We start from the raw sequence: 26,268 nt of genomic DNA on the forward strand, positions 1-26,268 counted from the left end.
TGGAGAAGATTGCGTAAAATGCCATCTTGAGTGTTACAGAAAGACAGACAGACTGAAATTTAGATGAGACTTGTTTCGGCTTCATTAATGTATAAAACGTAAAAATAACCTAAAACTTTATGATTCTGAGCAATGTACAGACAAAACTCTAATTTTATTTATATAGATGAGTATTCATATTTAAATCAAATTAATGAATTGTGTCAGCTGTCTAAACTGCACAAGTTGGTTCTGTGACATTAAATAGCATTAAAAAGTTATTGTATTTACCAATAAGGTGCAGCACTATTATTTTTTTTGTATTTATGACAACTGCTAATTTAAACCAACTAGCAACAAAAAGCTGTGGTACACAATGAGAACTACTTTTTTCTATGGTTTAGGTACAGTTGTAGACCATAATGGCTATTGTAGATGTACTATACACTATACAGCATACCGTATAAATTGAAAGAACCAAATTTTCTTAAACCGTGTCCTCTCCCATAACTGTAATAAGCATTTTAGACTCATATGTCAACCCCGTACGAAGGACGAGTACTCTGATAGTAGTCAATAAAATTACTAACCAATACCGATACCTAACTTTCTTCATTGCGTTCACATATATGAAATCAAATCAAATAAATTTATTTCCATTCGGTACAATAAATTACAATAGGATAGGTCAGATTGCATTTTACAAATTGTCATAAAACAAAAGTAGAATTAAGTATAAAATTAAACTTAAATTGTATTATATAAAATATAGAACATAATAATTAAACAGTGGAATAGTATCACAATATAATTGACACAATTTTGTAAAGGTACCACCCTTTATTACATGCTGAGGGTTTGCAATTTAAAGCTCCCTCGGTTTCAAGCCATCAGCCATCACTGTCACAGACACTAGTTAGTTTCGTGACGTTTCAGTTGAGGAAGCCGAAAGACCACCAGACTGAGGCTGTTTTAGGACCATATCCTCTCCAGCCTGCAAAACATATCAGAATCTAATGGTCAATGCTAAGATCAAAGATCAACTAACTGTTTTAAAAATCTTTTAAAACCCCATTGACCAAGCTCTACTTGTAAAACCAGTTGTTTCTTTAAAACCCAATGATCTTCAAGGACAGCTGGGTCCAGTTTTAAACCATAAAAATAAAAAAGCTGTTGAATTTGTATTCAGATATACCAACCTTACCTTAAACTATCCAGACATACTTTGACATTTGAGATTTTAGGGGAATCGTTTCCGGTATAATCATTAATGTAAACCTTATAACATTGAAAATGTATTATGTTTGGGATTCAAATTAAATAGTAAACATATTTTAAACAGGCAAAATAGTAGCTACAATGGCACATTCTCCTGTATTCTCTGATGCCGTACTGTTTTCAAAGAATATGTAAATTAAACTTACAACTACTCACGCTAAAAAAGCTTTGTGCTATGAGCTATGTGTTTAGCTTGTAACTTTTGTTTTATAACTTATTACTAAACTGAAAAAGGAATGTCAAACTTATCCTATACTACTACACTCTCAGTTTGCATACACAAGGCTAAAACTCCAGAATGTACTGAAAACCATATTGAATGACCATTTCATTATTCAATACTGATTTGTCCTGGAAAAAGCAAAAAGGCTGGAAAAAGGTAATTTCATATTTTTTGCCATAGATTTTTATAATTTGTCTTAAAATGGTTGTTGCATTTCTTAACTAGAGTGTGTTTAACCTAAGATGTTGTTTATGTATTAATTTGTAGTTGAATTTCATTGTATTACAGTACGAAATACTAAACTTCTCTCTCTCTCTCTCTCTCTCTTATTTGAGGGTCAATTTGGCAGCGCACGTTACTTTTCAGTTGTATTACCAGAAGGACAAGTAATAATTTACAAATGGATTAACAAATGTGGTGATATAGATAGTGATATAGATAGATAGATAGTGGTGATAGTAAACATGAAGAATTCACTATACCGATGAAACAAACCGATCTATCTTCAGTCGATCAGTTTATCATTAGGCGAGAGTGTTTGACCCATGGTAAAGCTAACAGATATTTTTTTGTACGTTTCATGTTTTATTTTATTGATCGATTGCTTAGCATAACTTTACTTTGAGGACTGTTCAATAGTGTTGAACTTAATAACATTACCAATATTTCTTTTAGAAATTTGTAAGTCTTTGCATAATAAATTTCAGCATCGTATCTGTTAAATCCCAGAGATCTGATCCTTCTGTAATATTTTGTTTGGTAGTTTGTTTTCCTCTTAAAATTGTATAGAAAAGAATGTAACTTCGAATAGCATGGAATAGTGCAGTACACTTTTCCTCATATTTGAATCCTGAATTGTATGTGTTTCTGTGGTCAATTATTCTTGTGGACTCGAAAAATGCATCCGAAGATTTCTATTACTCGTAAAGTAAATAATTTATAGATAAACATACTTAAACAAAATATTAACTATTGATTGAGATGTGTACGCCACAATGTGCTTATTTTTAACCCGAGTGAAGGATAGTGTAGAATGATCTGTGTAGCTTTGTTACTGACTAAGATCAGCTGTTTCATTAGCCAGGTTCATATAAGCCCAATGACCAGGAGCAGCTCGGTCTGATGATGTTTGAGTGTGCAAATATCAGCTACATACTATTAACTTATTTTTATATTTAATTCTTTAGAATTCGTGCTTTACTGGTTGGTTACAATAACAGAGAACAGACAACAGAAAATATTTAACAAATGGATTGTTATTTCACTTTATAGTCTCAACGTCGATTTTAAATATCACGTAACAATAATTTTAAAATGCCTTTTAGATAAACCGGTCAGAGGATGTAATTTTTTCTCAGCTGATTAATAAGAATGTTTATAGCACGTGTTGACAGTTCTGCCAATAGGAGAACGCAATACGAAGACAGCCGTGTATGAAGCGTTGCATCTAGTAGTATTACGGCGCCGTCAGCAACCGTAGAATATCCACCAAGCTAGGCGAAAATAAGCTGCCTTTGCGGGGTAGCGGATTTTTATCCCCCTGGAATTTTACCCCCTGGGCAAACGTGACGTCACAAACCAGGGGGTAAAATTCCGGCCGCGAACTTTTGAGTTTCGCGACATCAGCTCGATAGATTAAACGCGGAATTAAACATATATTTTCACGGTTGTGAGTTTAATCAGAACACATCAAATTATAAAAACCTAGAATGTACGGCCCGGATTTTTACCCCCGGAATTTTACCCCCGGAATTTTACCCCCGGAATTTTACCCCCCGGAATTTTCCCCCCCGGAATTCTACCCCCTGGCCAGATATAAATTAGTGAGAATGATTAATTATCGTCATTCAGTTTTAATTTAATGGTAAACATTTTATTATTAATTAGCCTATCTTAACTTATATGTAACATTAACTAATCGAACAGGGTTTAATATTAATTTTGAGATTCGAGTGTCAGGATTCGATCTTTGAAGCCAACTGTTGGTTAATATGATCAAAATAAAACAGCGAATTCTGTTTACTTAGTTGAGATTACAAAATAAATAAATAAAGATAGGCTACTAAATAATGAAATGTTTACAATTAATTAAAAACATAAATAAGAAAATCAATCATTCAATTTCTAAAATCAGCCAGGGGGTAAAATTCCGGGGGGTAAAATTCCAGGGGGTAAAATTCCGGGGGTAAATTTCCGGGGGGTAAAATTCCGGGGGTAAAAATCCGGCCCGTACATCTTCAGTTGCCTAAACGCTAGTTATATGGACAGGGGGTAAAATTCCGGTTTTTATCGCTAATCAAATTAATCACGCTCTGACTATTTTCATTAGACTTCCAAATCCGCGGGGGTAAAATTCCGGCCGCGAACAAACTTTTGGCCACTCAGGTTACTACGTCATAGTGACGTCAGCTTTGCCCAGGGGGTAAAATTCCAGGGGGATAAAATTCCGGCGACCCGTCTTTGCTGACCAAGCTTAAAGATTTAACAATTCAATCGAGCTGAAGACATTTTAAAATATGTTTGTGAAGAGTTTTGTTAAGTTAACGATTTATTTTAGCTGGAATTTAATGTAAAATTAAATACCATCTCCACAGGAAAATAGCAGACTATGGAAATTTCAATTTGTCTGATCGGATTTGCACTAAAATAGTGCCATAATTGTCAGATTTATTTCCTATTGAAATAACTTTAATTTTAATGAAAACTAAATTTTGCACAAGGAACTATTTTTAAACAAGGAATGCAACAAAGTGGGGTTTTTTTTAGCGAAATGTTGATTGCATAGTCATAGTGTGTAATAAATACATTTTCCAGTTATCAAACTATCTCTATAAACAATCAAACCACAACAGTTTACTAATTCTCCATAGGAATACCAAATAATTATGGGAATTTTTAATTTACAATTTTTCAATTTCTCCGTTGCCATTAATCGTACAAACACAATTCATTACAAAATTATTTGTTATCATAAGCTCTACAAAATGAAGAATTTTATCGAACATTTCTGAGATTTTTGACGTGTTTTCAATTGAACAAGCATTTTTCTAAAGTGTGACTAGCTGGCATGCTTTTTCAATAAAAAACTTAAAAAATACGGAAAATTTTAAAAGAATGTCGTTATTTGAAGGTGAAAGAGTGCAATTTTTTTGAAAACGCCTATGGGTGTTTTGTAGAAAATGAAATTCCTGGCCATGAAATTTTTTTCAAATCTTTGCTAGATCTTACAGTTTACGAGGTAGCCTATAACCGTTAAAAAACTTATTTTTCTCAAAAAGGTGGAGAAATTAAAATTTTGAACTGCCACAACTTTAAATAGGATTGACGTAGAGACCTCTAGTCTGTTTCATTCTTTTTTCATGCCCTATCATTCGATGTACCTTTTAATTTTAAGTTAAAGGTAGCCTAAGGGGCGAAGGGGGGTGAATGGGAACTTCACATTAAATGCACAACAATTGTGGCCTCTACGTCAATAGATGATTCCCGCTAACTGCAGATTTCTATCTATTGCAGTTTTTACATAAATAAAGAAGCATTTTTTTTTAACAACCTGTATATTTTGAAAAATACTTTAAAAAACATTCAGTTGATAAGTGGCAAAACACAAAACACATTTAAACATGCTTCAGATTTACACTAGGCTGAACAGTCTTGGTAGTATCCAGTGTGCTGAAGACATTAGGAGATGAGTGTTTTCTCCAGCAACTAGCAACGCTCAGTCACTCGCCCATTGATACAATGGAGTGTGTGGATATGAATGGAGTCCGTGGTGTAGACCTCCCCCCACCCCTGTGTAGGCTACATTGTAATCCGTCATTCATCTATCGTGTAGGATGGGCCAAGCCTACAGAACCCACAGTAATGTACACAGTCGACAGTCGTGGCCATGACTTGTGTAGAGATAGGCCTGAGAATGTATTCGAGTAGGGAATTTGAATAATCGTAAAAACACTAACTATTCGTACACAATGTGATTCATGTCAAATAAACTATGTTAACATTGTGGTATGTGTATGTAAAATTCAATACACGTTCTATAAATATGTTGCAGACAGGCGAATATTGCGATAAATGGTTGAAAACGTTGCAAAAAGACCAAAGAATGTTGCAACTAAACTTATATCCCTACTAACCTTGTACTCTAGTGCACAAATTATGTAAGGAAATTAATTTATTCTCTTAAGTTAGGTGTGCGCACTAAAGTCTGGGTTGTATGGATTAGTCTCTATATAAATATAGATTTTTTGCAGTTGTATATCGCAATCATACGTCTAGATATATCGACATCACATCACGCGGTCTGAACCAAAGATGTGATCGTGTTTCCAAAGCCATTGACGTCAGAGGTGTTAAACTCAGTCGATACCAGTTTTATTGACAGTCTAACAACCGAGTTGATCACGTTATCGGGTTTAACATTTTGTAGCTTTAAGACAACATTTATCGCATTTAGGATTGCACTAAACCAATTTAGTTGTACGAAAATCGGAATCAATAATTATATTTTTTTAGGATGAGGCCGACGCAATGTCTGTTATTGCCATTAGACTATTTTAAATTTGCTTCTGTGATATGTAAATTGAACTAATTAACATTATGATAGTACGTTATAATTCAATTACCCTACAGTATAGAGATGGCTATGATTCCATGCATCCTGAGATGATCATATGGAAGAGAAAGGGCCATCTGGACAAAAATATGTCACAGATTCCGAAAACCAAGAAAAATAACACGATCACTTTATACAGTATTGTAGAAATTATAATAGGTATTGTTATAAATTTCGTGGAAAAATTGATTGCTATTGTATAAGGTGGTTAAAATCTAATAAGTTCATGAAAAGGCGCCTAAGCCTTTACCCGCTCACTCCTTTAACAGGTTTTAGGTCCAGAGAGTAGAGTGCGAGACGTCTCTGCTAAAGGATCCCGGTTCAAGTCCTGCCAATCACCAACTGCATGATAATGCCGTAGTTCGGCGCCTATCTAGAAAACTAAAAAGGACGTAGACTATTTTAGAGGAGAAAATGTTGCTGTACTGGATAACTCTCTAAGCTACACTAAATTCGCAAGTACAGTATCAATGAGTAACTAGTAAACACGTTGCTCGAAATCGAGCAATTGCAAAGAAGTAAAGTATCTATTTAAAAACAAATAAAAGTCATCATAACTTCCGATGAGTTTAAAAGACTTTGAATTTGAAAAATAAATAACAGCAATTAAATTATACAGCTGATCAAAATGTAAACAATTATGTTCTTCATAAGGATAACATGGGAACTTTAACAGCCACTGGGGCAGAGCCCAAGGGACTTTAAAAAAAATAAAGGTCAGTTTGCAAATCCACGCGACACGCTCTTTTCAATGAGACGTCAATGGATAAAATCGGATAATGACGGAGGAGTTCAACCGACAAAGTTTCATGTAGCGTATTAATTATATAGATATATGGCTTGCGCCCAGGATGTTATTACTACCACAGCTGATTGATCCGACTACAATGACAAAGCGATTATAACAAACCATACAAATAGAATATAATAGTCATTAGGCGTCGATTGTGTGCTAAACTGCGGCCCGACCGGTGCTGGCGACAGGCTGCCGATCTGGCGGGAGAATCAGCTGTTTGCGCGGGTATCGGCTCGCCTGTAAGCGATACAAATCAACACGATCGCTTGTAATTGACATACAATCCTGGAATTACATAAGAGACCTTGAGGAAGGCGCCGGCGCTGGCTGGCTTCTGGCGCCGTCCTGGGAGGGGCTTCAGCGGGGTGACTTGCTGAGGATCTTTAGGGTTAAAGGAGATAAAGATGTTATCTCATGTTGTCTGATCGCTGTTGGAACCATAACTAAATTTTGGTTAGAGACTTGTCATACAACGGGTTTTTAAGTAAATTAAATTATGTAGAACACTATGTAAGCGTCATCGTTTGGAGGGGAGGGAGTCTTCTAAGGTGTTAGCTAATGTATGTATGATGATGGTTTTACGTCACATAATGATGACTAGTTTCGGGAGTGCTGTGAAGCTAAACAATAAATTTGACTGCAAATGAATGAATGATTAGACTAGTTGAAATTGTGATAAAAATATACAATTCTTTCTGTAGATAAAAGACTTCTTGTAATGGGTCTAAATCGTGTCCAGGACGAAGCTCAAAGCTGCTGTGCGGAGGTGTTGCGTGTTGTAGGAGCGCCTCCAGCGAGCGACGCTGGCGCCTCTGATGTGCCATTGTTGTATCAGATGCGCTGATGGTAATCATTTTTTTATAACGAATCGCCTGCAGGTCTCATGACAACCACAGTATTCTTCAAGCCTTAATCGCCAATCATAATTGCACCGTCTTTGTCCTTGGATAATATTGCAATAGCAACGTTTTCAAACATATTTTTCACTGTTTATACAGTAATACATGTTACTGGGACGGTGACGTCGTCCTGTAATCCAGCTACTAGGAGGTCACGAATTGTGGATTATAGGCATGCACTGTGGATGCGATGCTCCCTGGTGTGGATTAACGTCCGCGATAGGGGGTACTACGACTATCCGCAGTACTATCCTGTAAATTAGACCAATTCGTCAATTACAAGGAAAAAATGTGGTTGGATTGCACTAAAAAAACTGTAGGTCCCTTAGTTGCCATTGGCTGTATGGGCTATTAATTAATAGTCCTGTCTCCAAGGAACATGTCGGCTTTAGTCACTAGCGTCACTCATTCTATTCTCATCCTTCACTCATATTTGCGTTAAAATACGCACAAAGTGGCGTCCCCAAATTGATTGATATATTTTATGGAATCGCGTTTATCGCCTTCGTATACGTCAATTAGTCCTTTGTGTCAAATACGAACGTGGTTTGCAAACTAGTTAGGGAATAATCTGGTCTTCATCGCTAATTTGTTCAAACTACCATTAAAATATGTGGATCGCAATTCATATAGAGAACTGTCACTTTCGAAAGCTGCACTCCAACCTCGATCTGATATCTGCGGTTGATTACCTATATCTGAGACGTATCGAGGTCACAGGAAGCGGTTGGCTCGATGTAAACAGACGGTATCGTAGTGATAAGAGGCAACAATGTTATCAGACCTTGCGGTGGAATAAACATATGTATCGGTCGATATGCAGGTACCTCCAGCGACACCTTCGAAGGTCCTGGCACCTCTATGCGTGTGTGAGGGGAGATCAACAGTCTGGGCTGTAGCTGAAGAGTGTCTGTAGATTTAGGTTGCCATCTTATCTGCTGATAACGGTAAGCTTACAAAGTCATTCACCTGAGGATAGTTAGTATACTAGCGAAGAGTAGAATTTTAGTTTTAAAATAAGGCTCTTGGATCAATTGAATCCCCTATCGTGCAGTTGTAAAATATAGTTTTCCTTCTTATACGTAAACCTTTTTTTACTATAAATTCAGATGAATTTGTAACTTGGCATTTTTACGAAGATAAATGAAAAAGTGTGTGTAGAATAGAGTGAAATGCGTTTTGTTGCTTTGTTCCTTAGCTGTTTAGCCAGAAATATTTCTTAGAAGCGTAATGCTCAAGGACAGCTGGATCCAGTTTGAAACAATCTAAAAGCTTAAGTCTTTTGGCAGGATTGAACTGGTCTTCTTTTAATTAACAGGCGAGAACCAAACCACTCAGATCCACAGTTTTTTGTTCGTCCAAAACTGAAAAGGCATCTTTTTGCGAACTATAGGATTTATTTTCCATATTAACTATCTTATATTAAATAGCAAAACACGAATAGCGGTAACATTAGTAGCGCCATACTTCATCTACATCTGGTCCTAGGACGAATTAGACTACTAGCATAGGAGTAGACAATTTATTATAGATTTTTTTTGCTCCTTTAATCTATGCTACTAGTAGTACACGACCTTAGGGTCTAAGTTCTGTTTGACTAGATATAGGTGGTCTCTATATGTGTGACGTCTACAGTACTACAGTGTAGTATTTTTAAAGTTTTCATAGTTAAAAATATATAGTTGACATAAGCTTACCTTCGAGATTGCCATGATTAAATAAAAGATAACCAAAGCTAATACCACTTCTTGTGAGTGACTCTGTAGCCAAAGAATACATCTTGAGCCCAAGATACGTTAAATGTATTTATTACTAGTCTGTGTTGTGTTGTAACTTTTTCTCAGTCACACAAGATTATTTGCAATCTTGGTCATCTTGCGGTGTGCTGCATGCAGTGCACAACAAATAACCTTCACTAGGCGTGAAGATCGTTGTTTTTTGTTTGTAGTCCACACTCCACAGCATCAGGATCTCGCATCACGTTACGACATGCTGTGTTTATTTTGAACATGTCTCAGTCAGCGGTGGCTGGTGGGTTGAAATCGAAGGGATTCGAAATTCTAAAGACTAAAAAAGTGTATTTAAAAATGCGGGACATTTACAAAATTATGTCATTTTATGTGAAGACAATTAAGTGTCAAGTTGGTTGAGTACGGGGGATATTGGTTAGTAATATCAATTTTATTGACGATATGATACTGAAGTAGACATCCCACCTCTACTATGGACCAGCAGTGGCCAATCTTGTATCATTGACTTGTAATTTTTTTGCAAAGTAGACACAGTCTATATGGACCAGCTGCCACACAGATTTTACTAAAAAGAACGTAGTTGTGTGAGCCATTCGCAGAATTGCGTTAGTGCCTGAGATTCCATTTTCTACCTTATTTTTGTTGCTGACATAGCTGTTGGGTCATAATAGATGCCATAGCTTACAATAAGTCATCATAGGCTATGAGTTTGATTTGGTAAAAAGTTCGTGTATTTGACAGAAATCAGTATTTTTCATTAACACAATCTATTGGTGGCACTCGTCAACTACGTCCATTTCGATTTAAAACTGATGGATGACAACTTTAATAACGTAGGGATGGAATGTGCTCTATCAATAGTTAAAGCTTTAGTTCAAATAGTGCATAGTCGAATGCACCTCTCATAAAGTGCTCCTAATCGTCAGTTAGCTTCCTGACCTCTCAGTATCAAACCGGCGACTTTATAACCTGGTGTATGTATGTTGTAGGCGGCAAGCTGGCTGCCCCGGGCGATGACTGCCGCCAGGCGCCGTGCCCGCCCGTCCTCTGGCTCTCCAGGCGTAAACAAGGTAGGTCTTACTGGAGTATGACCATTCATATTCCATAGTCTGTATGATGGAACCTGTCTCCTGGCCCGGACCTCAAACCATTGGCCAGTCCCCAGGTAGAAGAAGGGCCAGGAGGCAGGTTCCATCAAACAGATATATTATTATATACCCTGCATTAAGAGAGTGCCCATGAACATTTATTTCACCTGGTGTTCAGAGGTACTCCCATATTGCTATGGGTATAGAAGTAAGGTACAATTTTGTTTGTAAACAGATAGTGAATCTAGCGGCAAGGTGCGAAAGTACTAGTGTCAGCGTCCCTTGCACTCGCGATGCGAACATATTGTTATCTATATACAGGGTGAGTTTTAAATGTCCCCCCCCCCAACTTTTTTCTACATTTTTTCAAATATCAATCCCAGACCACTTCCAAACATTGTTGGGTAGTAAGTACTTCATTTTGACAAGGTGGTCATTTCTGGCCGCCATCTTGGATCCGCCATATTGGATGCAAAATATTTTTTTCAAATGTAAAGGTGGGGTTGTGACCCATTATTTTGAACTAGATTTTTACCCTGATTACAATGCCACAAACCGTTTTTAAAAATCTTGATTCATTTAAAAGTTATGATGGCTTTTTAAAACTTTATTTTTAGGCCATTTTAACATTGTGCATTTACAAACTAAGGACTATAATCTCAAAATAGTGCTAGATAAACATAAGTACACTACCAGTCATTGTCGACTTATTTTCACTTGGTTATGACTGATGTAATTTTTTCGGCCGCCATCTTGGATCCGCCATTTTGAAATATGATAAATTATTTTAAATATGAAGGGGGTGTTGTGACCCATCATTTCAGATTACTTTTTTAAGCTGAACTCAATTCCATGATCCGTTTTTCATTTTCATATTTTGATTTTGAAATATTCACATCTTTAACCAAAAAAATGCAATATCTCATAAATAAAACTTGATAACAAAAAAATGATTGCGGCATTGAGTTTAGCTTAAAAAAGTAGTTCGAAATGATGGGTCACAACACACTCTTCATATTTAAAATAATACATCACATTTCAAAATGGCGGATCCAAGATGGCGGCCGAAAAAATACATCAGTCATAACAAAGAGAAAATATGATGACAATGACTGGTAGTGTATACTTATCTTTATCTATCACTTTTTTGAGATTATGGTCCTTAGTTTGTAAATGCACAATGTTAAAATGGGCTAAAAATATAGTTTTAAAAAGTCCTCATAACTTTTGAATGAATCAAGATTTTTAAAAACGGTTTGTGGCATTGTAATCAGGGTAAAAATCTAGTTCAAAATAATGGGTCACAACCCCACCTTTACATTTGAAAAAAATATTTTGCATCCAATATGGCGGATCCAAGATGGCGGCCAGAAATGACCACCTTGTCAAAATGAAGTACTTACTACCCAACAATGTTTGGAAGTGTTCTGGGATTGATATTTGAAAAAATGTAGAAAAAAGTTGGGGGGGGGGGACATTTAAAACTCACCCTGTATATAAAAGGCAAAGCCCTCACTGACTGACTCACTCACTCACTCACTCACTCATCACTAACTCTCCCACTTCCCATTTACCTAGGAGGCTGAAATTTGGTACACTGACTCTTTGGGCATTAAATAGGAAAACTAAGTGGTTTTTATTCTGATCGGACTCTCGGGCTCCGCCCCAGTGGCTCTGGAATTTCCCATGTTAATCTTATGAGTACTTATATTTAAATGGAATTAATGAATCTTAACAGCTGTTTCAATTAAACAAGTTGGTTCTGTTCTATGATGTTCAATAGCATTAAAGTTACAAGGATTACCAACAGGGTGCAGCACCATTATTTCTTTTACATTTATGACAACAGCTAATTATTAACCAAAAGGTGAGTGAGCGTAGCGAACGAACTTCAACCTCAAGGCGAGTGAGCGTAGCGAACGAGCTAACCTGAAGGCAAGTGAGCGCAGCGAACGAGCTCCAACCTAAAGATGAGTGAGCGTAGCGAACGAGCTCCAACCTAAAGGTGAGTGAGCGTAGCGAACGAACTTCAACCAGGACATGATTGAGCCATGCGAACGAGATCATCTTGAAAATTAAGAAGTGAAACGGGGCAAAGCCCGCGGGTTACAGCTAGTCTATATACAGGGTGTTCATTTGAAAACTTTCCATATCTGTTGTGTGCAAAGGTAAGGCTTTTAACACTTGTTTGTTCTCATTTCCCCCTAATTTGGACATGCCAAATCCAATAAAATTATTTTCAATTTTGAAAAATGCCCCAAAAGGGCCCAATTTGGGGGGTAGGGGTGCTTTTTGAGAAATTTTCAAATGTAAACATGGGTTGTGTGATACATCAATTTAAAGGTCTAATCACCCCGATCATTTTGGTGCAAAAAAAGTTTAATTATCTTTAACCGTATTTACAGGGTGGGTCAAAACGTTTTAAAAAAGGACTTTGAAGTTAAGAACCGTATTACCCTAACTACTGAACGGAACAGCGCCAAATTTCTTTCCAAGCTTATTCTTGAGCTACTCTTTAAGATAACTTGTAGTAAGGGCATTTTCCAAGTTATTTTCTAATTTTAAAAAAATCTCAAATTTTAAGAATAAAAGAAAGCTGAAAACTCAAAATTCTTAAATAGCAAGGTATAACAAATTTCATACCACGTGAAAGGTCCTTTTTTAACAAACATTTTACGTATTTAAGTTTTCTTTCTATCTCTTACCGTTTAAAAATTGCAGTAGAAAAACATAATTTTCTGTGGTAAAATTGTAACTAGTTTTCTAATAAAACAGCCAAAATTCGTCTCTAGACACATTAAATGGTGCAATAACTAAGGAAACAATTCATAATTATTTTTAGGCAGATAGGCAAACAAGTCATTACGTTTTACTTTGTGAGAAACAAGTTTTATAGCTGATGAGAAAAACCCAAGCGTGGGCCTCTTCCTGTAGTACCATTGACTAGTCAATGGTAGTACTAATTTCAAAAGTACCATTTCCTGTAGTACCTAATCAAATATGGTGTAAACTTAAAAAATATACTTTATTTTACTTATTGGTCATAACAAAAGTGTTCCAGGATAACTGCAAAGTGTTTAACAATAGATATCCAGGTATAACCTTGAGTCATATGGCTGTAATGATTTAGTTAGGAAGTTTTCTGAAACTGGCTCAGTTACCAATGAGAAAAGAACAGGATGAAGGGTCCAAGATGAATTCTGACACACGTAAAAGTAGTCGATCAATTTGTTATGAATCCTACTACATCGTTGAACAAAGTGCAATGTGTTTTATTAGAAAACTAGCTATAATTTTACCATGGAAAATTATGTTTTTCCACTGCAATTTTTAAACGGTAAGAGATAGAAAGAAAACTTAAATACGTAAAATGTTTGTTAAAAAAGGACCTTTCACGTGGTATGAAATTTGTTATACCTTGCTATTTAAGAATTTTGAGTTTTCAGCTTTCTTTTATTCTTAAAATTTGAGATTTTTAAAAAATTAGAAAATAACTTGGAAAATGCCCTTACTACAAGCTATCTTAAAGAGTAGCTCAAGAATAAGCTTGGAAAGAAATTTGGCGCTGTTCCGTTCAGTAGTTAGGGTAATACGGTATTTAACTTCAAAGTCCTTTTTTAAAACGTTTTGACCCACCCTGTAAATACGGTTAAAGATAATTAAACTTTTTTTGCACCAAAATGATCGGGGTGATTAGACCTTTAAATTGATGTATCACACAACCCATGTTTACATTTGAAAATTTCTCAAAAAGCACCCCTACCCCCCAAATTGGGCCCTTTTGGGGCATTTTTCAAAATTGAAAATAATTTTATTGAATTTGGCATGTCCAAATTAGGGGGAAATGAGAACAAACAAGTGTTAAAAGCCTTACCTTTGCACACAACAGATATGGAAAGTTTTCAAATGAACACCCTGTATATATAAGGCAAAGCCCTCACTGACTCACTCACTCACTCATTCACTCATCACTAATTCTCCCTTTTCCCATTTACCTAGTAGGCTGAAATTCGGTACACCGATTCTTTGGGCATTAAATAGGAAAACTAAGTAGTTTTTATTCTGATCGGGCTTCCGGGTTCCGCCCCAGTGGCTCTGGAGTTTCCCATGTCAACCTTATGATTTTTCACATTTAAAAGGAATCAATGAATCTTAACAGCTGTTTCAATTAAACAAGTTGGTTCTATTTTGTGATGTTCAATAGCATTAAAGTTACAAGGATTACCAACAGGGTGCAGCACTATTATTTTTTCTAATTTATGACAACAGCTAATTTGCAACCAAAAGGTGAGTGAGCCTAGCGAACGAACTTCAACCACATGCGAATACTTATGAAGTTAAACGGGGCAAAGCCCGCGGGTACAGCTAGTTTATTATATATTGCCATTGCGCTGATCTCCACGTTTTAATGTAAAACAATGATGTCCTGGAGTAATTAGTAAACTAATTTTTCAGAATTTGCAATATTTTCACCCTGAAGAGCGAAAGCCGCCCTAAATGTTTTGAGGTTATAGGGCTGATATCTTTGACTGTAAATATTTACTTCCACCATGGCTGGATAGGGTGGTCCTCATCGTCTCGCTGTACCTACATTGTTTCATTCCGTGGTATTAAGTGATTCATGTAACCACAGCGGCGACTTGGACGGTGGGGGGGGGCACCCAAATTGTGTTACACTTGTTTTGGATTTACACAGTTGCAAGTCTAAACACCATCAACGACACAGCACCATACACCACAGACGCGCCGGGCAACTTGTATAGCCCTGTCCCGGACGGGCCCGTGACCTGTGCCCAGGCACTGTAGGCCTACCCGAGCCCGGGCGTCTTGGCAATCCCTTCTCCACCGGGTCGGCGCATTTGGCCGGGGCGATTTTGCAGACCCGGGCTCGGGCACAGGTCACAGGGCTCGTCCGGGACGGGTAACTTGTTTAGCCCTGCCCCGCCGGTCAGCCGCATTTGGCCAGGGCACAACCCGCCGACCCGAAGGCGACGGGGTGATCACAGCGGCCCGAGCCATGTCACCGGCCCGTCGGCGCTGGGCGACTTGTATAGCCATGTCCCACCGGTCAACCGCAATTGCCTATGGGCCCGGGCCGGTCCTGTCCACCGGGCTGTCACATGGTACTGCCACTCCTAGTAGTTGAGCTGTCTAGCGAGTGTATGTCAATCGTATGACACAGTGTCCATTGTAAATACGACTTTATAGGCGACATTCCTCATATATACAGGGTGGCTGAAAAGTAACTTGCACCCCCCCTTAACTTTTCAACCATTTGAGATATTTGAAATCGGTTTGCGGCAACCTTCTTAGATATGAGGGGCCACAATATTTATGGTCAATTTTGAAAATTTTGCCTTTAGGGGTAGCGGGAGTAGGGGGTAGCTCAAAATTTTCAAATGACAAGTATAGTCAAGTTTGGTATCATTTTACAGGTCTTGACGAAACATGAACAATGACATAAAGAAAACCAAAATCGGCTGACTAATAACAAAATGGCGCCCTAAAACGTTTCAAATCCAAATAACCCTGAGGGTGGCAAAAAAATTAGCTTACACCCTGTTTAACTTTTTAACTATTTGAGATATTTGAAATCAATTTGCGGCAACTTGTTTGGAAATAAAGGGCTACAATAATTATGGCCAGTTTTGCAAATGTTACCCTTAGGGGTAGCGGGGGTAGGGGGTAGCTCAAAATTTTCAAATAGCAACTATAGTCGAGTTTGGTATCATTTTGTAGGTCTTTAAGAAACATAAGAATTAACATAAAGAAAATAGAAATCGGACCATTAATAACAAAATGGCAGCTCAAAATTACTTTAAATAACCGTTGTCTCAATCATTTTTAGCTGCCATTTTGTTATTAATAGTCCGATTTCTATTTTCTTTATGTTAATTGTTATGTTTCTTCAAGACCTAGAAAATGATACCAAACTCAAATATAGTTGCTGTTTGAAAATTTTTAGCTACCCCCTACCCCTGCTACCCCTAAGGGCAAAATTTTCAAAACTGACCATAATTATTGTAGCCCTTCATTTCCAGAGATGTTGCCGCAAACCGATTTCGAATATCTCAAATAGGTAAAAAGTTAAAGAGGGTGTAAGTTAATTTTATTGCCACCCTCATGGTTATTTGGATTTGAAACGTTTTAGGGCGCCATTTTGTTATTAGTGAGCCGATTTTTGTTTTCTTTATGTCAATGTTCATGTTTCGTCAAGACCTGTAAAATGATACCAAACTCGACTATACTTGTCATTTGAAATTTTGAGCTACCCCCTACCCCCGCTACCACCAAGGGCAAAATTTTCAAAATTGACCATAATTATTGTAGCCCCTCATATCTAAGAAGGTTGCCGCAAACCGATTTCAAATATCTAAAATGGTTGAAAAGTTAAGTGGGGATGCAAGTTACTTTTCAGCCACCCTGTATAGCTTTTACAATACGAGTTTGTAAAAAATCACACCAACAAAATTATTAGGTGCTGTGGCACAAATAATGTGTCCGCTCTTCGTAATTTCTGACTTATCACCGATACCTTTTACAATTCACTCGTTCGTTTTTGTTAGGTTAGTTTTTCCTAGTTATTCCTGACCAAAGCTACATTTTCCAACTTATTTAGGATATATTTCTCAAATGATTAGCTATTTTCCGGTAACGTTGCGATTCTATTTGTTAGATCGCTAACGGGTTCTGGTTCACGCCTATACAGTAAGAGTGTTCTGGCATGAATAAGGATTTCCCGTGAGTCACCTAGCGGATTGAGTGTCATCGTGAATAATAATTAGTCCTTGCACAACGTGTCGCCAACGCCACCGCCCGGCTACATCCTGCCGAGTCGCCGGACAACTACCCCCCAAGCAGGTTCCTACGTCAGGTTGACGACAGAGATCGTGGGGGGCAGTTTTCCAGTAACCTAACCTAGCCAACCAAACTTGCTGTAACATTTCAAAATTAATTTGATTGATGTTACCCACATGCCGTATCTTTTAACAACGGAATTACTAAAATTAAAATTTCAATGATAATTATTACGTATGAAATTTAATTAAGTACATAGCATCACATTTGGCTAGGGGGTAGTAATACAGTCGCGGAGACGGCTCCCATATTGGTCTCCCGTCCTGCCGTACTGTCAAGGCTGCGTTTTAGTTATTCCATAGCTTACTTTTAGTCTATGCTGTGTAGATAAAATACTCATCGCCGCAGAAAACCTACAGTTAATGCGTATTTTCATTTGCCTTGATTGGATTTTGAATAAAATATTTCTGTAAAATGCCAGATTTATTACATTTTAGGAATAAAAGTTAGGTTAAATGAGCTCGTAGGTTTGCTGCGGCAAGAGATATTATTATGTGTATGTGTTATTCAAATGTTAATAGCTTTCGGTATAAAATTAAAAAAATACCCAATTAATTTAAAATTTACAGTATCCATCCCTCCGTTACCTTCAATCCTACAACGTTTTGTTACACAACATTATTTTTCTTTTTTTTTCTAGCTCTTAAACTGTAATAAAAGACAATTTAAACAGTTTTTGAAAACTGTTTAAAATGCCTCATAACACCCTGTCCCACCCGATTTGCTGGTTCTGTGGTTCGCTCAGTCAATCAAGTTTATCCAGCTATACCCATTATTGCCAATGCTATCAAAATTGGATGCATATTACTCGAGTTATCGTATTGAAGGACATATCAAAATGTGAACATATTCTGTCCCACCTTCGGTAACTCGGCTACTCTCTCGGGGGAGGTTGAAAAAGAAAATCCCTAACTTCTTTATGTCTTTATTGCGGCGTGAGCAGTGTTTATTTAGATGTCTGAGTGTAACACTGGCAAATGTTAATATTATGTCGTAATAGTCTCTAATATTCAGTACTATACTGTACAAGGAAGTAATGTTCTTCGCGACCAGACACTGTAGACGCTTACTAGGTTATCCGCTATTTTCGGACGGAATGCCGCGTCGTAGTGTTTATATTAGGGAGTTCTGGATTCAGAAACTGTTAAGACAATTTGTATAAAATCTAGTGTTTGTTGACTTAGCTAATTCGGTTGCTGGAACATTGCCAGTGACGTTGGAACGCCTATCTGTGCAGACGTGACAGTTCGGCTACCTAGATTTCCATTTTACAGTAATTGATAAAGGTGCCGAGGCTGTTCAATTTGAAATCATTAATTTAGTTGTTGATATTATGACAGTTTTTATCATCATATTAAACGTATCTTATATCCCTAAGAAAAATTTGAGACTTGTGCTTCACATAAGGCCCCCGGCAGAAAATGATACGGAGAGGGTACCGCTAGGAAAAGACTTCCGGCAATATGCGCGCAGCTGTTTAGACCTCCATGATAAATAGACAACTGGTTTCATAGTCCACTGTCAAATGTACACCCGTGTGCTCCTTGATGAGGCAGGTGTGGGAGTAGTCTTAATCTCTTCGTTTGACCTTTGAGAAATACAATTTCGATGGTGGCAATCTTGAAAATGATGCGTTTGAACGCTGTGGGTAAAAACAAAATGGCCGCCATTTAAAATGTTTAAAGTCAAATTCCATGAAAACCAGCTAATAAAACAAAATTTTGCAACACATTATTTAAAGTCCTTTTTATTACAAATCGAATGACACTTTATTTGCGAAAATCGGATAATAAATAAAAAAGTTATGTAACTTTTATTATTAATAGTAATTATCAAAATGGCAGTCATTTTGAAATGACAAAGTTAAATTCCATAGGAACTAGTGACAAAAACATAATAAAAGTTACATAACTTTTTTATTTATTATCCGATTTTCACAAATAAAGTGTAGTTCGATTTGTAATAAAAAGGACTTTACATATTGTGTTTCAAAGTTTTGTTTTTAATTCTGGTTTTCATGGAATTTGACTATAAAGAATTTTAATGGCCGCCATTTTGAAATTCGATGAGCCTGATCAAAGATTTTTTCGGAGCATGTTTATAGTTGTAGACTTAAAGTTTATACCAAGTTTCATAAAAATATCTCTAAGGGCTTTTGAGTTATGAATTATTTTCAAAAAATACAAAATGGCGGAATTCGGCTTAACTAAGCCGAAATCGAAACAATGTTATACTACATTTTCGACTTATTTTTGCACATAGAATCTGAATCTGCATAGCCCATCACGCTTTACTGAAACACCCTTTATTACTTTTTGAAATATTTAACTGTCCTGGGACATTACATCCACCCTGATTAATTTTATTGATGAAAAATATAAAATTATGTTTTATGAAAGAATGGTTGATCCTACATAAAAACTGTAATAACCTTTTTTGTGCAGATTTAAAATAGCTACATTTTGGTATCAACAATTTTTTCATAACTCTAACGGTTACTGATATAAGTAAGAAAACAAGTTTGTGATGGCGGCCATTTTGTTTTTTACCCACAGCGTTCAAACGCACCATTTTCAAGAGTGCCACCATCGAAATTGTATTTCTCCAAGGTCACACGAAGAGATTAAGACTACTCCCACACCTGCCTCATTAAGGAGCACACGGGAGCCTGCATATATGTACATTTGACAGGGGACTATCAACAGTGATTGAAGAAAAAAAATATATAAACGGGATATTCAACATACCTTTTAGAAAGAAGAATAAATTGTCAACTAACTATGATTGTGCAGATAGAGAAAACCTAGGCATACTGAAATCATCTGAAGAACTGAAAGCACTTTAAGACATAAACAACAAATGTTTAAAATTGATAAATAAAACAAATACAATAATTGTAGGAACAGGCAAGGCTATTGTAAGACAAGCAAGCATATTGGGAATTAACCGATTGTCCAGCCTCAAGATATCTGAGTTTAATCACCCGTTTTTCTAAATTTCTGATGGAGTGAAAACAGAGCAGAACCCGACACGTCATTGCGTGTGGTTGGCGATGGTCGACGCAGTGGGTTGAGGACATCCTCATTCAACGAATCTCTTCTCTTCCAGGAGTCGTTTAAACTGACATCACCATCTCTCGACAGATTCAGGAAATCCTCTTTATGCTGACCCATAACATTTCTTCACCTTAATTTATTGTACATTCACGTTATTAGGCCGATTTTACAGTCTTCTAGAGAACAGTAATTCGGTAGTAATGATGCTATACTGACTGTGGGCTTTGGGGTTTACACAATTTTATTTTTCAATTCTTCGTTCAGAATAGTACAGAAAGTAGTTGGAGCTGTGGAACTCGGTTATAGGACTCCCGGCCATTAGGCCGTGCTTGTACCCTTAGATTCAGTTACATTAACATGACGAATTTGCAAGTTTGTGTTGGAATTCGAAATCAATTAGTCCTCAGTGGCAGATGATCGTTTCGCCTCACTAAGGTTTGTATGTAGCATGTTTATGCATTTTCCAACTTCACATTATCATGTTTTGAGGTTACTTTGGAAAAGATCCATTTAAGTGCGTAAAAGTATCTTAGTAGTCGTCGCTCGGGAATTTCATCTACGGCACACTCTATTTAGAAGTCAGAAGAGCCGAAAAGGTACTACTGTAGTACTACAAAAATAGTTTAGACAACCAATTGGACTGTTTCCAAAGCAGAAACCTCCCCTGTCTGGATGGAGCAATTATTTCTTTTCCACCAACACCAGGATTGACCCCGAGCTAGTGAGGTGTGAACCGGAAACCTCCCGTGGAGCGGAAGTCGACTGCGACAGACAATAGGAAAGTGGAGGCGTTTCCTCCACTGATGTCTGGACTCCGCCTTCCAATAGGAGCGTATTGTTCTACTGGATAGTTTTGTGTGTTTCCTATTACGTCATGGATTGTCTTGGTGACTTGGTGTTTCCTTTTCTGCTTCAAGCTATTCTTCTTCGTTGCATGACTTCATTGTTATATGTACCTACTGTACTAAGATTACGGTAACTCATTTTTCATAAGATGAAATAAGTTTGTGTAAACCGAAACAGGAGTACTACTTTTATATTATCTCTGCAATCGTAATTGTTACAATTGCAACTTATAGAGAGTTTTAAGAAAATTCAGATATCTTCTGCAAAAAATCCTTTTTTTTCTTGCAACGTTGTACTTAAGGGTAGTCGAATAGTGAAGATGTAATTTTTTGTGTAGTCGCTTAGGTAGTGAAGAGAAAAAGTTATTTGGAGGTAGTAGTAGAGGTTGTTGTAGAGACCCATAAACGCATAGTGCAGTCTAAGGATAATTGGACAGCGAAGTTGTAGTGGAGGATGGCCCGCGGTCCCTCCTCCGCAGCTGATAACGTTGGAGACTTTACCAGGCTGTTTTCCTGAACAATCTTCCTAATTCCTCTTCACGGCGTCTGTTTTCTATTCTAACTGGGCAATGCTTGTCACCACCACCAAGACCACTCCCCTCGTATAGCACTGAAACAAATCGGGGTCATTTCCTCCTATATTACTTTACTTTCCCTTCTTGTTTCCAGATAAATTATTCTTCTCTACCTTTGGATAAAAAAAATCTTCCTACTTCCTAACCTCATACGAGAAAGTCTGGTATATTCCCTACTTCTCTAAAAGCTCGTCTTTCCTATGTCCTTTTTATGCTTAGTAATATCTTCATTTCGTTTAGTTCTCCATCAAGAAGCCCACGATCTATCAGAACCCGTGTAGGTAACCACAGTTCTGCACAGTGTGGATCAATCACCCTCTATCAAGTTTAAGCTCCCAGTTTGGCCCTGTAGTTTCTAATTCTGCTCACAAACTGTGTAGTCTAAATAAACATTTCATTACAATTCTTCGCTCCAGCAGGTCCAATAGCACAATTCAAAAGTGTCTTTTTCCTATGGGACTCATCACCCATATTTGTAGCCAATCGTAGATTCTTTGGGTTCGTATGGCTTCATTGCTATATCGCGGCTCCCTTGTATATTTTCGCACATCTATATTACCAAATGTAACGGGAAGATGTAGAGGTAGAGGTCCGTATCGCAAAGTAGAGTCAGTCGACTGAAGTATTCGCCGGAGTCGCAGCAGAGTGAGATGAGTGATAACAGTAATGATGATTACAAGGCGCCAGGCAGACCTTGCTCCACTGGCAATCAGGATCTCTCCTGCATTGCATTCTGCGGAAAACACGTCTCAATGTATGGACAATATGTTATGGTCAGAGTCAGATGACTGAGGTATTCGCCGGAGTCGCAGCAGAGATGAGTGATAACAGTAATGATGATTACAAGGCGCCAGGCAGACCTTGCTCCACTGGCAATCAGGATATCTCCGGCATTGCATTCTGCGGACACCACGTATCAATGTATGGATAATATGTTATGGTCAGAGTCAGTCGACTGAGGTATTTGCCGGAGTCGCAGCAGAGATGAGTGATAACAGTAATGATGATTACAAGGCGCCAGGCAGACCTTGCTCCACTGGCAATCAGGATATCTCCGGCATTGCATTCTGCGGACACCACGTATCAATGTATGGATAATATGTTATGGTCAGAGTCAGTCGACTGAGGTATTTGCCGGAGTCGCAGCAGAGATGAGTGATAGCAGTAATGATGATTACAAGGCGCCAGGCAGACCTTGCTCCACTGGCAATCAGGATATCTCCGGCATTGCATTCTGCGGACACCACGTATCAATGTATGGATAATATGTTATGGTCAGAGTCAGTCGACTGAGGTATTTGCCGGAGTCGCAGCAGAGATGAGTGATAGCATTAATGATGATTACAAGGCGCCAGGCAGACCTTATGCTCCACTGGCAATCAGGATCTCTCCTGCATTGCATTCTGCGGACACCACGTCTCAATGTATGGACAATATGTTATGGTCAGAGTCAGTCGACTGAGGTATTTGCCGGAGTCGCAGCAGAGATGAGTGATAACAGTAATGATGATTACAAGGCGCCAGGCAGACCTTGCTTCAGTGGCAATCAGGATCTCTCCTGCATTGCATTCTGCAGACACCACGTCTCAATGTATGGACAATATGTTATGGTCAGAGTCAGTCGACTGAGGTATTTGCCGGAGTCGCAGCAGAGATGAGTGATAACAGTAATGATGATTACAAGGCGCCAGGCAGACCTTGCTCCACTGGCAATCAGGATCTCTCCTGCATTGCATTCTGCGGACACCACGTATCAATGTATGGACAATATGTTATGGTCAGAGTCAGTCGACTGAAGTATTTGCCGGAGTCGCAGCAGAGATGAGTGATAACAGTAATGATGATTACAAGGCGCCAGGCAGACCTTGCTCCACTGGCAATCAGGATCTCTCCTGCATTGCATTTTGCGGACACCACGTCTCAATGTATGGACAATATGTTATGGTCAGAGTCAGTCGACTGAGGTATTCGCCGGAGTCGCAGCAGAGATGAGTGATAACAGTAATGATGATTACAAGGCGCCAAGCAGACCTTGCTCCACTAGCACTCAGGATCTCTCCTGCATTGCATTTTGCGGACACTACGTTTCAATGTATGGACAATGTGTTATGGTCAGTCAGACGACTGAGGTATTCGCCGGAGTCGCAGCAGAGATGAGTGATAACAGTAATGATGATTACAAGGCGCCAGGCAGACCTTGCTCCACTGGCACTCAGGATCTCTCCTGCATTGCATTTTGCGGACACTACGTTTCAATGTATGGACAATGTGTTATGGTCAGTCAGACGACTGAGGTATTCGCCGGAGTCGCAGCAGAGATGAGTGATAACAGTAATGATGATTACAAGGCGCCAGGCAGACCTTGCTCCACTGGCACTCAGGATCTCTCCTGCATTGCATTTTGCGGACACTACGTTTCAATGTATGGACAATGTGTTATGGTCAGTCAGACGACTGAGGTATTCGCCGGAGTCGCAGCAGAGATGAGTGATAACAGTAATGATGATTACAAGGCGCCAAGCAGACCTTGCTCCACTAGCACTCAGGATCTCTCCTGCATTGCATTTTGCGGACACTACGTTTCAATGTATGGACAATGTGTTATGGTCAGTCAGACGACTGAGGTATTCGCCGGAGTCGCAGCAGAGATGAGTGATAACAGTAATGATGATTACAAGGCGCCAAGCAGACCTTGCTCCACTGGCACTCAGGATCTCTCCTGCATTGCATTTTGCGGACACTACGTTTCAATGTATGGACAATGTGTTATGGTCAGTCAGACGACTGCAGTATTCGCCGGAGTCGCAGCAGAGATGAGTGATAACAGTAATGATGATTACAAGGCGCCAAGCAGACCTTGCTCCACTAGCACTCAGGATCTCTCCTGCATTGCATTTTGCGGACACTACGTTTCAATGTATGGACAATATGTTATGGTCAGAGTCAGTCGACTGCAGTATTCGCCGGAGTCGCAGCAGAGATGAGTGATAACAGTAATGATGATTACAAGGCGCCAAGCAGACCTTGCTCCACTAGCACTCAGGATCTCTCCTGCATTGCATTTTGCGGACACTACGTTTCAATGTATGGACAATGTGTTATGGTCAGTCAGACGACTGAGGTATTCGCCGGAGTCGCAGCAGAGATGAGTGATAACAGTAATGATGATTACAAGGCGCCAAGCAGACCTTGCTCCACTGGCACTCAGGATCTCTCCTGCATTGCATTTTGCGGACACTACGTTTCAATGTATGGACAATGTGTTATGGTCAGTCAGACGACTGAGGTATTCGCCGGAGTCGCAGCAGAGATGAGTGATAACAGTAATGATGATTACAAGGCGCCAGGCAGACCTTGCTCCAGTGGCAATCAGGATCTCTCCTGCATTGCATTCTGCAGACACCACGTATCAATGTATGGACAATATGTTATGGTCAGTCAGACGACTGAGGTATTCGCCGGAGTCGCAGCAGAGATGAGTGATAACAGTAATGATGATTACAAGGCGCCAGGCAGACCTTGCTCCAGTGGCAATCAGGATCTCTCCTGCATTGCATTCTGCAGACACCACGTATCAATGTATGGACAATATGTTATGGTCAGAGTCAGACGACTGAATTACTAAAATATTTACATAAACAATACATATTTATTCCCACTTTAAATAACATTAGATTTAACGAGTGCTTAGGTTTGATGCTACGGGGAAGGTAAAGTGTTTTTGACCATTCGTCAATAGTATAGGACGAAATAAATAAATTTGAAAAATGTTATCAACATATATCCATAAAAAAGTAAACTACAACAGTTTTCATATTCTCCATAAGAATATCATGGGCATTTCAAATTAAATATAGTATAACCCCTATTTCTGTAAAAATACGGCTAAAAATTTATTGCAACTTTTGTTGTAATTTTCCCCATAAAAATCCCTGAATAAACGGACAAAAACGACTTGACAATTTTTTATTTAAGTTGTGTGTGTGTTTTAGTCCTCACTCGTATAAACGTGTTGGTATAACCTCTATTGCGGTAAAAATTACGGCAAAAGTTTTTACAACTTTTGTGATTTTCCCAATAAATTATCAAAGTTACTCAAACAGCTAAACCCATGTGCACAGCTATCTCACTACACCAGCAATCTTCCCTTACATGCAATAAGGGTTTTTGTCAAGCTAACGGGAGAAAGTTTTTTTTTACTAAGGCTCACTGAAGACGTTAATGTGCGTGATGGCCAGATATACATGTCGTCGTGTATCAAATCATTCTTAACAGTAATGAACCTAATTTTTCCTCACACTTAGTCTC

The 26,268-nt window shown here is 38.3% G+C and overlaps 1 protein-coding gene across 1 annotated transcript in view; it reads left to right on the top strand.

Moving 5' to 3' along the window:
- Positions 1 to 26,268, top strand: part of LOC128988794 (dual 3',5'-cyclic-AMP and -GMP phosphodiesterase 11-like) — a 136,981-nt gene that overhangs the window by 20,903 nt on the left and 89,810 nt on the right. Inside the window, exon 2 of the mRNA XM_054410444.1 lies at positions 10,528 to 10,608. The gene's annotated coding sequence lies outside the window, so the exon portion shown is untranslated. The remainder of the gene's footprint in view (positions 1 to 10,527; positions 10,609 to 26,268) is intronic.

This window comes from Macrosteles quadrilineatus, unplaced genomic scaffold (genome assembly GCF_028750875.1).
Source record: "Macrosteles quadrilineatus isolate MER2022 unplaced genomic scaffold, UCM_ALF_1.0 Scaffold_3__2_contigs__length_128488019, whole genome shotgun sequence".
NCBI lineage: Eukaryota > Metazoa > Arthropoda > Insecta > Hemiptera > Cicadellidae > Macrosteles > Macrosteles quadrilineatus.